We start from the raw sequence: 17,910 nt of genomic DNA, 5'->3' as shown, positions 1-17,910 counted from the left end.
AACCCTAAGTGCCCCCCGAGAGCCCTAACCCTCCCCCCCGCGGCTGTCCGCTCGCGGCGCCCGGCATCACTACGATCGGGATGCCGGGCGCCGGTCTCCCGGTTTCGGGGAAATGTGGGCGTCTACATCTAGATGCCCGGCATTTCACCCTTGCCGGGATATGACAGTCGGGAAGCCGGCTGCCAGTATTTAGGCAGTCGGCTTCCCGATTGCTTCCCGAATTAATCTAATAAGGGGAAGATAATTGGACTTGTAGAGGGATTCATATCGTTTCGTTATGAGAACCCCAAGATATTTCAGGGAATCTCTCCTCCATGTAAAATTAAAATTTGCTTGTAACAGTGATCTCATGCCTTCTGTTAAATGAAAAGGAAGCGCTTCAGATTTAGCATGGTTAATTTTATAACCCGATAGATTACCATAGAGAGTAAGTTCATGAAATAAGTTAGGGAGGGACGTAAGTGGGCGGGTCAGTGTATGGAGTACATCATCAGCGAATAAAGAAAGAGTATAGTGAGATTGCTGGATCATAACTCCAGCTATATCGGGGTTAGCTCGTATGCGACTAGCCAAGGGCTCGATAATAAGTGCAAATATAAGGGGCGACAGTGGGCACCCTTGTCTAGTCCCATTAGTAATGGAGAAGGGATCGGAGAGTAAGCCGCCAGCTGATACAGAAGCTGAAGGGTTGTGATATAAAGCTTGAATAGCCTGAAGAAATTTCCCATGAAATCTGAAATGGTGTAGTGTTTGAAACATGAACGGCCATGAGACCCTGTCAAAGGCCTTCTCCGCGTCCAAAGCAAGCACCAGAGAGGGAGTTTTATGAATATTAATGTTATGATTAAATCAATAGTGCATCTGGTGTTGTCTAATGCCTGCCTGGACGGGACAAAGCCCACCTGATCGGGGTGTATCAGAGCGGGTAGAAGTGAGTTTAATCTATTAGCAAGTACCTTAGCAAAAATTTTCAAGTCAGTGTTGAGCAGTGAGATAGGACGATAGTTAGAGACTAAAAGGGGGTCTTTGTTAGGCTTTGGTATTACTGTAATGGTAGCTTTAGTTGTGTCTGAGTGGAATGGGGCTCCCTCACAAATTTGTTTAAAGACCTTAGTTAAATGGGGAATCAGAGAGGATTGAAAGGTCTTGTAATAGGACATTGGGAGTCCATCTGGACCTGGAGCCTTAGAGGACTTTTGTGTTTTAAGGGCTAAAATGATCTCTTCTTCAGAGATAGATTTATTTAAGTCAGCAGAAGTCTTAGAATCTATATGTGGGAGGTTACAAGAAGCTAGATAATTTGAGGTTGTAGAGTCATTTGTAGCAGAACGATGAGAGAAAAAAAAAAGGGGCGGGTGGTCTACACCACCGGAGGGCACAGTGATGAGTTAATAACCCAACATTTGGCTCATCATTGGTTGCTGGGCTGATAGGGTGAGCTCCACAGGGTCAGCAGAAGGGTACTGTATAGGCTGCTGGAGTGGGGGACACTGGGAGAGGCTCAGCTAGTGGTCCGAGTGACTCTAGAGTGAGGGGAACTGCGCCGGACACCAACCGGAGCAATCGGCATCCAACAAGCAGCAGTGGAGCGGCTGTAATGGCAGAGCCGCGGGAGGTCAGTCAGACTTGAGGTCAGTCAGACCTGCGTGGTCGGATGAAGATGCCTCAGGGGGTGCGGCAGCCGGCAGAAGAACAGCCGGCACGTGTACAAGCCACCAGTATGCAAAGCCACCAGAGGAACAGCCTGAGCCCACAGCAGCACAGCAGGGAGAGGAGCGTACAGGTCCGCGTGCAGCCGCGACCTCTCCGACAGCCGAGCAGGACAGCGCCGGACCTCTGCGCAACACTCGTTTTTAATTTTTATTTTAATGTGTTTTAAAACTTTATTTTTTTCAGACGTGGCTGAAGACCACGAGTTCTGGACAGGATTCCTGGATAAGTACCAAACCAATGAGTGCTTGTGGAACGTCAAGATAAAAGAGTACTCAGATCGGGACCTTAAAAACCAGGCATATCAGAAGTTGCTGATGTACTGTATAGCAAGTTCCTGAGGAAGGATGCAGACATAGCCTGGGTAAAGCAGAAGATCAACATTTCCAGTCAGTGTTCATGCGGGATCACAATAAAATATGTGAATGCCAAATGTTCCAGAGCAAGAGCGGACGAGGTATGGAAACCGAGTTTATGGTACTATGAACTGCTCTTCTTCGTCCTGGAGAAAGAGCCAGAGAAGAGGTCAATCAGCTCACTGGATGAGGACCTGGAGGAGGAGCGTCCTAAGGATGAACTGGAGAGTCAGGATATTGTAAGTACATTAACAAATATATATATATTGTTTTCTACTTCAGGGTCCATAGGGTATCCACGGGATACCTTGGGGGTATAGGTGTGACGTCAGTCATCGGGCACTATAGAGTTAAGCTTTCAGCCTCCCAGGATGCACTAGGGTCCCCCTCCTATACCCCGCCCCCAAGCCAAGGCATCTCAGTTTAGTTCGGTGCCCGGCCGGAGTCGGAGGCACCTGTTAGAGGGGGTCCATGAAGAGCCCCTGAAGTTTTCGTTTTGCAGCTGTGGCTGCACATCTGGAAGTACAGCATGGACAGTCAGTTTTGACGTCCATGCTGTCTTCCCTACACCCCCGCTGGTACCAGAACGCCGGTACCGATCCGGGGATGCTGGTGAGCATCTGGGGTCACAGCTAGCAGTGACCCCAGATGTTTCGGACCATGGCCGGATTCAAGGGGGGCAGCAAGGTAAGCAGCGGGGTCCCGCGGTGGGTCCCTGCTGATACATGGTCCAAAAGTCCCCAGGCAGGGGGCTCCCTGGGGACTGGCAGCAGCGTGGAGCCAGGTACTAACCTGCGCTTCCACTACCCCCCTGGGACTGCAGGACCGCGGCAGAGCGGTAGCGCTGCGGCGTCCCAGGGGTTAAATGCATGCCAGGGGAGCGCGCCTTCCCTGTCTCACAGCCGGCGCCTCCCCCGCTGCACACAGCCCTCTCTGCAACACGCCGACTGGCCCTGTGGCAGCGCTCCTCCCCCAGGCCAGCCTCCTCTCTGCTCCTCGGTGGCCATCTTCTAAGAACGCATGGTGAACGCTGCTGGAAGTCTGGATGGAGGCATCGTGGTCTGGGTCCCCCCGCATACCTGTGGTCAGGTCTGTGTATGCAGCGCTGTGTCCTACCAGACTCTGTGTCTGTGTAGTTGATTTATCAGCGCAGGAATTGTATGTGACTGTGCTAGCGCTGCTGCCTGTACTTTCCATTTCTGACTGTCAGCCTTATTACTGTCCCTGTTCTTTCTGCTAAAGCCCTTGCGGTGCGGTGCTGCAGGGTGGTCTCTCGCCTTTTAAAAAAAAAAAAAAAATTGGTGAGAGGGGTCACATACTTTCTACCATCATGTCTGAAAGTGACTTTCCTCTCCGGCTGCAGTGTACTACGTGTAAAGTACCTTTAGCAGAGGGGGAGGGTAGCGCGGAGGGCCTCTGCCGGCAGTGTTTGTCGTTGGCGCGGCCTATTACGGTTACAGCACCGGTACAGGAGCCGCCCTGGGCTTGTTTCGCTCAGGCGCTTACAACCTTAGTGGGCCAGTTTACGCAGATGGGTTTGTCCCAGCAATCAGTGGTGTCGTCACCCATGCAGGGTTTCCCAAGACAATTGGTGGTACCCCGCAGTCTCCCTATTTCCCCTCTCCCGGTTTCTCAGGAGCCGGCGTGGGTTAACTCCCTGACGAGTTCTGTACAGCACTTGTCGGATGTGTTGCAAGGAGAGTCTGCGATCCGGCCACATAAACGGCCGGTGGCGTCTCTGTCCGCTCCTTATGAGGATGACGAAGGGACGTCTGATGATGGGGAGATTCTGGATCCTTACGATCAGGAACCTCTCCGTACTCAGGAAGTGGACGGTAGGTCCAAGGTGTATATTCCTGGACTTATTCGAGCAGTCCGCACAGCCTTGTTGATTGAGAACGAAGTTCCCCCAGCGGCTAAATCCAAGTATGCCTTTTTTAAGGATGTGAAGGGTGACGCAACAGTCTTTCCTCTTTCGGGTCAGTTGGTGGACCATTTAGAGGAGGCGTGGAAACAGCCTGGCAAGCGATACCAGCCGCAGAGGCGTCTGGCGGTTGCTTATTCGTTCGCGGATAATTATTTTGCTAAGTGGGAATCCCATACACAGGTGGATTCTCATGTGACACGTCTTGTCCATAGTGCCACATTACCAATGCCATCCATGTCCTCCCTTAAGGATGCTACGGACCGCAAGGTGGAGATCTGCCTGAAGTCCGCTTATTCACTTGCGGGGGGGGGCAGCACGGCCGGCTATGGCCATTTGCTGGGTTGCCAGAGCTATGGAGCACTCGGCGGATACGTTGGAGGCATCCTTCGATTCCGACTGTCCGGCTGAGCAGGCGGAGTTGATAGGTAATCTCCGTGATTCGGCCACTTATATCAACGAGGCGGCCTTAGACATTAGTACCCTGGTGTCTCTGATTTCTTCGGCAGCGGTGGCTGCTCGTCGCACCTTGTGGTTGCGATCCTGGAAGGCGGACGCTGATTCCAAAAAGGGTTTGGAATCAGGAGAAGTTCTCTTCGGTCCAGATCTGGACAAGATTGTAGCCACACTGGCGGCAGCTAAATCGGCATGTCTCCCGTCGGCTGCTGTCCCTTCAGGTTCAGGGCCATCATCCTTTTGGTCTAATAGGGCCCAGGGCAGGCCCAAACCACAGTCTTTTCCCCGACAGGCTGGCCCCAAGAAATTGGCCAAGCCCCGGAAGCAGGCCTGGAGTGCCAGACGTCCGGCCCCTAAGCCAGATGACAAGCCTGCGGCCTGACGGTCCGTGCCTCCCTTTGGGGGATCCCAAGGTGGGAGGCCGCCTGCTGCAGTTCGCCTGGTGTTGGTCGGTCACCACAACAGACACTTGGGTTCTCGAGGTGGTCTCCCACGGGTATGCCCTCTCCTTCCGGCACAGACCCCCGGCTCGACTGTTCACCACGGGTCTACCATCAGACCGGAACATGGCCACGGAGCTGCGGAAGGTCTTGCACACTATGCTCCAGGCTGGAGTTATAGTACCTGTTCCATTCTCCCAGAGGGGCCAGGGTTTCTATTCCAATCTCTTTTTGGTGCAGAAACCCAATTGGTCGTATCGTCCGATTCTCAACCTCAAAGCTCTCAACAAGTCTTTGCGGGTGCCGAAGTTTCGGATGGAGACCCTACGGTCCATCATTCTGGCGCTGGAACCTGGGAACTACATGGTGTCATTGGACATACAGGACGCTTACCTGCATGTCCCTATGCTTTTGCGCCATCAACAGTTCCTCAGGTTTGCAATCCGCAGCGACCACTTTCAGTTTCGGGCTTTACCTTTTGGCCTGGCGACAGCACCGCGTGTGTTCACCAAGGTGATGGCGGTTATGGCGGCTACTCTGCGGCTGCAGGGAGTCCGCATGTTGCCGTACTTGGACGACCTTCTCTTAGTGGCAGTATCGCCGGAGCTCCTTCTGCGTCACCTGGACCTGACCATTGCCTTACTGCACAGGCATGGCTGGTTGATAAACTGGCAGAAGTCCACTCTAATCCCGTCTCAGCGGATTCTGCACCTCGGAGCCGTATTGGACTCGGGACGGCAAAGGATCTTTGTTACGGGGGAAAAGATCTCTGCCTTACAGTCGAGGGTGCGCAGTTGTCTGCACAGCCGCCGGGTGTCTCTACACTCGGCAATGAGGTTACTGGGCTCCATGGTGTCGGTGTTCGACATGGTGGAATATGCCCAGTTTCACTCCAGACCTCTGCAGCACCTAATCCTGTCCAAATGGAACGGACTGCCTCAGTCTTTAAAATCCCAGACGATAGTGCTCAACCCGGAGGTTCGTCTGTCCTTTGCCTGGTGGTTGCAGACGACTCATCTCAACAAGGGTCGTCCATTCTGGGTACCGAATTGGGTCCTGTTGACAACGGACGCCAGTCTTCGGGGCTCGCACAAGAGACGAAAAGGCATCTCTGGTGGATGCTCTGTCCGTCCGGGGGACGTTCCAGTTCGCTTAACTGTTTCCTCCGGTTTCCCTTCTTCCACGGGTAATCCGGAAATTCAAACAGGAAGGAGGGACGCTCCTGTTGATAGCTCCCGCGTGGCCCAGATGGCACTGGTTCTCAGACCTTCAGGGTCTGTCCGTGGACAGTCCTCTGCGGTTGCCGCTACGACCAGACCTTCTGTCGCAGGGTCCTTGTCTTCACCCGGACCTGACTCGGCTGTCTTTGACGGCGTGGCTGTTGAGACAACCATGTTAAGGTTCAGGGGGTTTTCCAGCTCTGTAGTGCGTACCATGTTACGAGCTCGGAAACCGTCTTCCGCGAGGATATACCATCGCGTGTGGCATACGTTCTTCCAGTGGTGTCGACCGAGAGGTTATGCACCGCGGGAGTTTCGTCTGTCTCGGATACTCGCCTTCCTACAAGCGGGACTAGATCATGGGCTTCGCCTTGCTTCTTTGAAGGTACAGGTTTCGGCCGTGTCTGTCTGGTTTCACCGTAGGATTGCTACAATCCCGGATGTGCGCACCTTTATGCAAAGTGTTCTACGCATTCAGCCATCCTTTGTTCCACCTGTGGCGCCTTGGGATTTGGCTGTGGTCCTGAGGGCTCTCCAGGGACCGCCATTTGAACCACTGGGCTCAGTGGATCTTAAATGGCTAACAGCTAAGACTGTTTTCCTTCTGGCCATAGCTTCGGCCAGACGTTTTTCTGATTTAGGGGCTCTTTCTTGTAGACCCCCTTTCTTGATTTTTCATGGGAACAGGGCAGTGCTACGCACTCGTCCTGAATTTCTTCCCAAAGTTGTTTCCCAGTTTCATGTTAACGAGGTAATAGTTGTTCCGGCCTTTAACTCACCTGGCCTTTCAGTGGGTGAGGCCACTTTGGATGTTGTGCGGGCCTTAAGGACTTATGTTGACCGCACTTCTTCGTTTAGGAAGTCGGACGCCTTGTTTGTCCTTTATGGCTTCCGTAAAAAGGGTTGGCCTGCTTCAAAGCAAACTTTGGCAGCCTGGATCCGTATGGCTATTTCTGAAGCTTATCTTCATGAAGGTCTGCCGGTTCCTCCTTCTCTGAAGGCTCATTCCACTAGGTCTGTGGGTCCTTCGTGGGCAGCTCGACGTGGTGCCTCTGCAGTCCAGATCTGCAAGGCTGCTACGTGGTCCTCTGTCCATACCTTCGTGAGGTATTACAGGTTTGACACCTTCGCCTCTCAGGATGCTTCCTTCGGGCGGCGGATTCTCCTTTCAGCACAGGAGCAGCCCCACCCTTAAAGGATACTGCTTTGGGATATCCCCAAGGTATCCTGTGGATACCCTATGGACCCTGAAGTAGAAAATATGAGATATGGTAAGAACTTACCTTTGTTATCTCTATTTCTACGAAGTCCATAGGGCTCCACAGGACTCCCGCCCTGTCGCACCTGTGCTGCAGATGGGCTTTACTCTGGTCACCGGTTTTTCCGTCTCCCTCTGGTGAGAATGTGATTCTTGTGTGTATCCAGATCTTTTTTCTCTCTCTTCCTTCTCCTCCTCCGGCCTATGGCTTGGTACAAAACTGAAATGCCTTGGCTTGGGGGCGGGTTATAGGAGGGGGACCCTAGTGCATCCTAGGAGGCTGAAAGCTTAACTCTATGGTGCCCGATGACTGACGTCACACCTATACCCCCAAGGTATCCTGTGGAACCCTATGGACTTCGTAGAAATAGAGATAACAAAGGTAAGTTCTTACCATATCTCATATTTTTTGATTGTTTTAATATCGATTTTTTTTAATAGCAAAGATTACTGTACTTACAACAGTGGAAAGGGATTAATTACTTGTTTTCACCCTTACTCACTTTACCAATGGGATGTAATCAGGAAGCAAGTGGCCGAAAAGGCGATCGCTGGCTTCCTGACTGGAAAATCCTGCCATGGGACTAATGATAGGCGTCTAAATACCGACTCCTATCATCAGCCCCACGATCAACGAAAACCCAACGCCCGGTATAAGGAATGTAGGTAAGCCGGGCATCTTGACTTGTTAGCTGCGGGGGGGAGGGGTCTTGGGTTTAGGGACTCTATGGGGGAACTTAGGTTTAAACACCCCCCTGGGAGGGTTAGGCTAGGGGAAGGGTGGGTTAGGGTCAGGCAACCCCGGATGGGAGGTTAGGGTTAGGCACTAGGGTGGGAGGATAGGCACCCCTAAGTGAGGGGGTTAGGGTTAAGGGGGGGAGAGGGGAGGGTTAGGGGGCTTACTCACCTCTGTCTGGATCTTCTGCTGGCGGCATTGGTATTTTATTATACCGATGCCTTTACCAATGTAATGATACTAATAATGTAATTTGGTCATGTATTTTATTTGATAATTCACAATTGTTTCTCTCCATGTTACCTCTCACGGTAGTGGATCCTGACGCTTCGGCCAGTGAGCTGTTGGAACTTGAGGAGACCATCGTTGAGGTGCCACCACCACCACCACCCTCAGTGTCTGCCACCAAGAAGCGGAGGTTGGCGAGCAAGGCAGCTCCACCCTCAAGTTCCGGACCAGGCAGACACATTTTCAAAACGTGCCGAGGAGGTGCTACAGACGAACACAAATGATTTTAGTACTTTTGGGCTAAACATCGGTAATGAATTGAGGAAAATAAAGCCCCAAACCCATATGTGTTGCAGAAGGGTCATGTATGATGTTTAGCGTCGTGGTATGGTCGATGAGATTGATGAAACCACGATGCTAACCCCATACATACCCAAGCAGCCAGCTCCAATGGAATACAGTAGTTCTCACCCCCCACCGCTGTATCCCCCAAATCCTCCTCTACATTATTATCCCCATTATGCGTCGGGAACGACTGCTCCAAGAACCACCCTAGGCCATCCTCAAATGGCGTGCACTCTGCTAGGCGGAGTGCACAGTCAACTCTTACCAATGTTGATTTTTTGCCAATGTAGGTTTTTTAGCATGTTTTAAAAAATGTTCTGCCTGATTTCTCCTGCTCTTTCTTTAGGATGATATTGAGTAGTTCATCCTACCATAAAGTTTGTGTTTTTACACCTCAATTGCCCCTGTTGCTGGATGTTTGGCATTCTATATTTGGTTGTGACTTACGCGGACACTGGGCCTGATTCAGACCCAGTCGCAAGCGCTCGCAACCGGGTCGATGGTGGCCCACAGCGCATGCGCACGATGGAGACGGCTCCATCGTGCGCATGCACGAGACCCGGCTAGCGAAGGGCAATCCATCGCTTCGGGTCTCGCACCAAAGGGGGCGAGCCATTGATGTTGAGTGACAGCTCACCCCCTTTGGGGGGATGGCTTCCCAAACGGAGGCATTCCCATGAGAACGCCTGCCGTTTGGGGGCGGCCCCACTGACATCACAAGTGATGTCAGTGGGAGAGCTTCCGGCTCTGTTAGATGGTCTTGACCATCGCGACCATCATCCTGGCCGCTCGCAATAGCTGTGGGTGGTCACCCATAGCTATGCGAACGGCCAAGAAGCCGCTCCAAAGAAAAAAAAAGCCCGGTCCTGATTCAGAGGGAGCGGCTCTGAATCAGGCCCACTATTCGGAAGCTTATGTATCTTCCCCCAGTAATGTCTGCATTTTTCTTTGGGTGCTTGCTATACATCACCAAAGCTGATGTACCTGGTTGTCCTGATCTGAGTACTCTTTACTGTGAAAGCACTCATTGGCTTGGTTCAAATCAGCTCCTGTCCACAATTTGCCAGTTTACATATAATTTTATATAAAAATTAAAAAAAAACTCCGAAAATGGTTGTTTGTCTTTATTCTCGGCATATATTTACACATGTTTTTGGTAAATTTTTGTCATCATCTTGTCAATATTAATGAGCTATTGAACCATAACGTCATTGATATCATTCAAACGCTCATTAATCATGCATAATTATGGATGTTTAATGTAAAAAATGAACAGCATTATATGCTCCCGCTGGTCGTTTCCGACATCAATCATCGCCAGAACATGCCGGTCAATCTGCCGCTAACGTCAGATTGGCCAGGTTCGGGGATGAGTGAGGGTGCCTGCACTGAACGACATATTGTTCAGTGTTGGCAGTACAGGGGCTGAGGACCAACTATACAATTACAATGCTATAATCGTACTTTCATTCCACTATCTAGTCATGGATATTGACTGGGGTATATGGTTTGTGAAAGTATGTGTCTATTGGGGGGGGTGTAAATCAACAAACCTAGGTGGAGATTAGGGTAAAACAACACCAAGGAAGTTGGTATTTGCACAACACTATCACTATCACTTTGTATCACTGTGTGGTCCACCTATAGTAGGGGTAGGCAATAAGCGGCCCCATAGCTACACATCCCAGCATGCCCTGCCACTATTTTCCTATTTGGCCATGCTAAAACTGTTGCAGGGCATGCTGGGATATGTAGTTTAACAACAGCTGGAGGTCCACTTATTGCCCACCCCAGACCTAGAGGCCTTACAAAACTATAAGGCATCCATAAATGTATTGCAATTAAAAACAATATAACAACTTACAACTAACTTACACTAAAATAAAGACATGGACACAGACTGCTTTGGTTAAATGGTCATAACTTGCTTTTATTGAAGGTATGACCCTGAGCTTTGAATTTACTTTTGGGAGGCAAAGAAGTATGCTGCAAACACTCTCCAGCCATATGTTACATAACCAATATTAGGGAGCGACTGATACACCCCCCCCGTGGTCATTCTAAGCTGAGTGTTACTTAACCAATATTAGGGAGCGACTGAAACGCCCACCCTGTGGTCTTTGTAAGCTGAGCGTTACTTAACAAATATTAGGGAGCAACTGAAACATCCCCCTCTGGTCATTGTAAGCTAAGCTGTGAAGACTCACAACCCCCTATAATACTGCATAGTATGACCGTGTCCGCAGAGACGGACACCCAAAGTCCTCCAACAGAGGTAGGCCATACTATGACCCTTCAATGGAAATGTGCTCCACAGTTTTTTCTTACACCTTACGTGGTTGCTGGTTTGTAGCACCTTCCCGCCAACGCCAGGTTCAAAGAACCGCAGCCTGCAACCCAAACTAAAACACTAGCCCGCATCCAAAAAGAAAGAAATAGCACACAAAAACACACCTACTATAAATCTGACAAATTTACCCCATCAGTGCGGAAAACTTGAGCCTGTTCCATCCGCAAACTTGGGTGCCACACCAACAAACCACCAGACCCGGAGGCAAAATGAGAAACAGTCCTATTAATCCTCCGGCGAGCTCTATCCAAGGCCAAAAGGTCTCTAGAAACCGTTCATACATGTGAGGGACAATATCTGACCACACCAAGCACATCTCAGGCCACCATGACCGTAGGGCGGCCAAGTCAGCCTACAGCCACAAGATCAGCTCAATACGCTCGACTGTGCAATAAATTGCCTCCAAGGTGAATCGCCAACCATGACGGGCGCCTACAGCACTTGTCATGATAAAAAAGAAGGTACAAAGAGCCGACCAATGCATAACTCTGACTCCAAGACCACCGAACCTGACGTCCACCTAACAGGGCCGCCCTTCTTGCTATCTCATGCTACTCAGCCCCAATAAATAAATGAATGGCCCACAAGCCACACTTGCTCAGAAGACACGGGCAAAGCTGTAAAAACAAACAGAACTAAAAGGCTGCAATAATAGAACATATATAAGAAAAAGAATAGAGTGGTAACCTAGAAGGAGAATGTTGGTAGCAATACCCAAGCGAAGGAGAAAATCTAAAAAACCTCCCGGGAGCCGTGAATAATAAACCAATTGAATTGTGGCCCTTGTTGGAGGAAAAATGTAAAAATCCTTTCACATCCTCAATTTTTGAATGCTAGCCATTCATAAACTGGCGGGTAAACAACATTTCTGGGTAGGAAAAAACACAACTTAAAGCTTATCACATCTAACATATAACTGAAAGACGGATGACTTCCATCTACCAATAGCTTGAATGGCATATGGAGGTAACCCGCTGCGCAAGCAGCTGCACCAATAGGGAAAGCGCGAGTACCATACTGTGCAACATCGAAACCCAATGTCCCAAACAGCGCCTACACACAGCAGCAAACTGGAACTTAGCCCAGGGGGAGGAGTCCGCATGCAATAACCATTACGGGCCGGCTGATGGGCGCAGACCCTCATATACACAGCCAAGCACAAAGGGCAAAACTCAGTAATAGGATAAGGCTCTATGGTAACCCAATGCCTGTGCCCTAACTAATCAGTATTAGAATGGGGGATTTTGCACAGGACAGCCCCGGCCTAAAGTACCACATGCTTAAGTAATAGATGTAAATGCGCTAAAGTATGCCTGTGCAAATTGGAACAAAAAAGATTCAAAGTCAGAAGAAGAAAATAACGAAATCACTCCTACCAGACGTAGCAGCAGTGCCACATCAATTGGGTGGCGAGAATCACCCACCAGGGGGTTTTCTTTAGCCCAACCCTTAAGGGCCTTAGACAGCACAAATGACTGTGGGGTCATGACCGCCATGAAAGTAAAAGCAATACCCACTAGGGAGGAAGCCATGGCCGTCTCAGATCAGCCCCTCTAATAATGACCCCAAACAAACCCAACCAAGTGCTGATCTAAAGACTTACCAGCAGAAAGGTACCTACCAGATAAGTGTCCCAGTCGCGCCATGCTGCCTCGCAAAGTAGACAGAGCCAGGGACCTCCGAGCCAGGCCGACTAACCCGGTTAGACAATCTGCCGTACAGAAGACAGACAAGTCTTCCCTATCGGATTGGCCTCAGGGGCCAACATCCGAAACCAATCAAAGTGAAAATGGGACAGGAAATACCTATCCCATTTTCAATAACCGGCACGTGTAGTGCCCTAAAAACAATAATCGCCTGCAAACACTTCAAAACCAAGAACCTCAACAGACGCAGCGCCATAGGAGAATAACGCAGATTATTAACAGCGTGCACCACTCTCAGCTTGCCACACTAAAAATTATATTCCGGTTAGACTATTTATCATCCCACAAATCCACAGCCACTATAACTGGAAAAATTCCAATAAAAGCAGGTTGGACCGAAACTATGTGATATCCATGACGCAGGCCATGGAGCAGCGCCCCAGTCCCCTTGAAAGAACGCTCCGAAGTCAGTTGAACCTGCAGCTTCGGCTAATCAGCCGGCAGCTCCCAACAACTGTATCCACTACAATTCCAAGGTAAGACAAGCAGGAAGTTGGGCCTTCCGTTTTGTCCACAGCAACCCCGAGCACCCGGAAAAAGGGCCTGCGCAGAAAATAAAACCTCCCCACAAATTGCGCTATCTGATGCTCCGATGAACAAAAAGTCATCCAAATAATGTGCAATTCCCACATTGCCTGTACCAGCCTGGATACACCAATGCAATAAAGAGATAAACTGCTCAAAATAAGCACACGAGACAGTGCAGTCCATAGGGTGGCATCCATCAACTAACACTTGGCCATCTAACTGAAAACCCATAAAACATAGGGACCCAGGGAGCAAAGGCAGCAGACGAAAAGCAGATGAAATACCCGATTTCACCATAAAAAACCCCAGGCCAAAACCCTTTTGTCATAGTGAGCACCTATCAAATAACTGATACTGAATCTGGCAAAACGAGAGGGGAATTGCATCGTTCACAGAGGCCCCATGAGGGTACGACAAATACTGGATGAAACGATAGTTGCACTGGACCCTCGTGGGCACGACACTGAGATGGGAAATGCACAGGTCCAGCAACTGGGGGGAAGGGAAAAGGACTTGACATATGGCCCAAAGCCACTACAGCAAACACCGTCCATCGTACCACACAAGGGAGCTCTATGGCCGGACGCAAAGTCCAGGGGGCGGGAACATGCAATGCGCTAGCTACTGGTGATCGGAAACCCGCACTGAAACCTATCAAAAATTGGGAATCTTACCACAAAGGATACCAGCCCAACCCTTAGATAACTCATCTAATACCACTGGAGAATAGGCCTTATTTGTCAATGCAGGGAACATCACCCCTGCCCCTAAACCACCCTTTTAGCTTGACTTACAATCTTTGGTGGGGGACCGCCATTACAAATGCGGCGTTGTTACAAAAATGGCACCCAGCACCCCTAGGACACTGAGAATCGTTATAAGTGAAACACCTCCTCTTGGCGAGCACGGCTGTGTCCGTACTAGAAGAAGGGTCAGGCTCCATTCCCTGCACCCCATCCACAGGCAACTTAGCCTACTGTGTGACCGCTAACCAAACCTCTAATTGTTTTTACGATGATAGCTACGAAAAGGATAAATTGTTGTCTCTTAGCAAAAATATCTACAAATGTACCCTTGCAAATCTTATCCCTAACATGCTTACCCAAGCCTCAGTACACTGCTGCAGTAGCGCAGTGAACCATACTAGGATCCTCAAATGGTGCTGCAGAAGGAACTGGAATTAAAGCGCACTGACGTTTAGCTGCTGTGTTAACTAGACGCCACACAACCAACTTACGCAGGCGACCCTGATGATGAGCTACTACCACTAGAACCTGAAGAGTCAGTATCACATAAAGGAGGGACAGCAAACTCACCACCAGAGGACCCCAGCATTCCATCACCACCAGTCGCCGACCACCACTGCAGCTGGAGCGATCACCACGACACCCGCGGCAGGACCCGCTACAGCGCTTCCACTGGAGACCCAGACATCATCGTGGGAACACTAGCCAAAAAATACGGTGAAACACGGATAAGATTACACCACGGGACACCTCAGATGATGGACCTGGTATCGGAGCCAGGGAAGGGCAGGAACAACAGGAGAAGGTGCAGCGGGAGAAGGATGTAAAGGAGAAGGGCGGCAAAACTATGGACCTCATTTAGAGTCAGTGAGTGCTCGCAACCAACTCGATGTTTTGGTCCTGCGCACACACAGCGGCCGCACTGCGCGTGCGCAAGCCCTAGAGTGAGAGAGAAACTCTCTCGCTCCGGAGCTCACTACAAAATGGGCGGCTGTCAATGTTGATCGGCAGCTCGCCCCGTTTTGTAGGTGGGGGTGGTTACACAAACGGAGGTGTTCCTGATGAACGCTTGCCATTTTGTGGGCGGCTGCACTGACATCAGCAGTGATGTCAGTGAGTAGTTTCCTGCTCGATCAGAGCAGGAAGCTCCCTGGGGCTTGCGGTTGCCGAGACCCAACCTTAGGATCTCGTCGCAAGCCCCGATGGTCGCGATAGTCTTGACCATCGCGACCATCACCCTGGTCGGCCGCTAAGCTGTGGGTGGTAACCCACAGCTTAGCTAGTGACCAGGAGGCCGCACAAAAAAAAGAAGCGCCCGCCCTCATTCAGAGAGAGCGATCGCTTCTTGCGACCGCCTCTGAATGAGGGCCTATATTCTGTGAGGAAGGGTAGATGGGAACAGGGCTGCAACCTGTAGTGAACAAAATGCTGCAGCCAGGACAGGGCAAGAAACCAGAAAAACAAGCGCAAAAATGGGAAGAAGGGGGGGGATTGCCGATAATGGAATGGAGCCCAAGCCGTAGAACAACAAGGAGTAAAGGAACCTGGGGCAGGATAAGGTAGGAAAAATCGTGGGTTGAGAATTGGGGTGGGGGTGAGAACCTGGGAGGACCAGGCAGGGGGAGAAGAAAAGGACAGGGAAAGCAACGATGGGAGGCTGAAGGCTAAGAAAAAAGTGTGTGTGGGTAAGGGGGAGGGGCAGGCAATGGACGGGGGGTAAGGGTGAAAGCTGTCCCCCAAGGCAAAAAGGGGGGAAGGGGTGCTGGAAAAAGGCCCCCCAGCAAATTACCCCCCAGGGAACTAAAAGGGGGGCGCGGCGAAAGCCGTGAAGAATTAGCCGGGGGGGGCGTGGCCGGGCCCCATGCTGGAGGTAAAGCCCCGGCGTGAAAGACAGGTGCTGGAGAGCTAAGGTGGTGCCGGGCAGGGACAGGAGGAGGCCAGGGGTTATACATAAAACGGCAGGGGGGGGGGGGGTGAGGCATGAAAATGTGGAAAATGCAATGAAAGAGGGGGGGGGTGGAGCAGGGAGAGAGCGGATAGAATAAAAGAAAAGGAGAGACAAAGGGAAGTAATGTAATTAAATATACGCCTTTCGGTCATCAATGTCCTTTGGGCGTAAGGTTTTAAGACATGTTCGTGTAAAGCGAAAGCCTCATCCGCTACAAAGACATAACTCAGCCCATGAGTACATTGATCTGCCGATGGAAGATTTAGGGTCTTCTTTACCATCCGTTCGTAAAAAAACTGTTTTTAAAAGATCCACCATGAGAGGCGCGTCCATTCTTCCAATGTCCACAAATATAAGCTCATAATTGGCTGTAACAATTGCCATAAGGACTATCCTCACATGCTTGCCGTCAATGGCACCACTACAGTTAGGAAAATTCTATTTCCTTTCGAATTCACTAGCAATGGTCTGCCGTTCAGCAACAGTAGAAGGAAACGGAAAATAGAAAAATATTAAATAAAGTTATAATAAATGGTTTAGACACTATAAAAATGATCACATTTAAGGACTATTTTATTAAACTGGGTGGTCAGATAGTGGTCCTATTACAAAGGTGGAGATGTATCAATTAACTGACAAAGTGGCATCAGCAAATGTTATGTGCGCTGATACCGCTTCACCCCCTTGTATGATTTGGGTTTTGGCCAGTTGATGGCAGGGGCGCTATGTACCCCTGTCATTATGGCCACTACTATGTACAATATAGCATAGTCGATGGCCAAGTGCTATGTATGAACGTTCAGTTCACCTTGTGATCTTTTCTACATTTCACACATGCTCAGTGGAGATGGCAGGGAAAGAAACACTGTGCAACACCACTTGACTGATGCCCTGTGATATATATCAGGGATTGCCGGAGGAGGAATTTAGCACTCCCCTGCTCCAACATGATGACATGTTAATACATCTCATCGTAACTATTTCCTACTTTGCCTCGGTAATGAGGCAAAGCAGGAAGCGTTACAGCGGCACCATAATTGGCGCTATAGTACATCTCCCCCATAATATTTTAATATCCATATAAAGACATCATTTAAAAATGTAACTACTATTTATCTAGCCTCATATACGGCTAGGAGGCACAGGCACAAGGGGTAGATGTATTATAGTGGCACTTAAGGTGCCGCTATAATGCTTCCTGCTTTGCCTCTTTACCGAGGCGAAGCAGGAAGCAATTTGCCTCTTTACCGAGGTGCAGCAGGAAGCACAACGATGAGATGTATTAACATCTCATCGGCTGGAGTGGTGGAGCGATATCTCCCCCTCCGGCTCTCCCCGCTAGAGACCACAGCACATCAGCACTAGTGCTGATATGCTGTATCTCAGTCCCATCCAGCTCCACTGAGCATGCGTGGGATCTCGCAAGTATCGCGAGATACGCGTATGCAGCCCTGGAGCCAGCAGCCGCTGCAGCAAGGACAGCGCTGTCCCTGCTGTGGGGATAGGGCATCGCCAGGCCATAGCTGTCTATAGCGACAACTACAGCCAACGCAATGGTCAGGCGAACAGCGTTCATACATAGGGCCTGATTCAGACCTGCTCGCAAGCGCGTAAATGGTTATGTATTGCGCACGCGTGTCGTGCGCAAGCCACATAGCGAGTGAGAAATTCACTCGCTCCGGGGCTCGCTACAAACGGGTCGGCTGTCGATGTTGATCGACAGCTCGCACCGTTTTGTAGGCGGGGTGTGGGGGTGGCTAGACAAACGGAGGCGTTCCTGAAGGGACGCCTGCCGTTTGTGGATGGCCCTACTGACATCACCAGTGATGTCAGTAGTGAGCTTCCGGCTCTATTAGAGCCGGAAGCTCACTGGCGCTTGCGTCAGACGAGACCCTACCACAAGGGTCTCGTCACAAGCCCGATGGTCGCGACCATCACCTGGCCGCTCGTAAAAGCTGT

The sequence above is a fragment of the Taudactylus pleione genome, unplaced genomic scaffold (assembly GCF_031769625.1).
Source record: "Taudactylus pleione unplaced genomic scaffold, aTauple2 ptg000352l, whole genome shotgun sequence".
NCBI classification, from domain to species: domain Eukaryota; kingdom Metazoa; phylum Chordata; class Amphibia; order Anura; family Myobatrachidae; genus Taudactylus; species Taudactylus pleione.
This window is presented reverse-complemented; position numbering follows the sequence as displayed.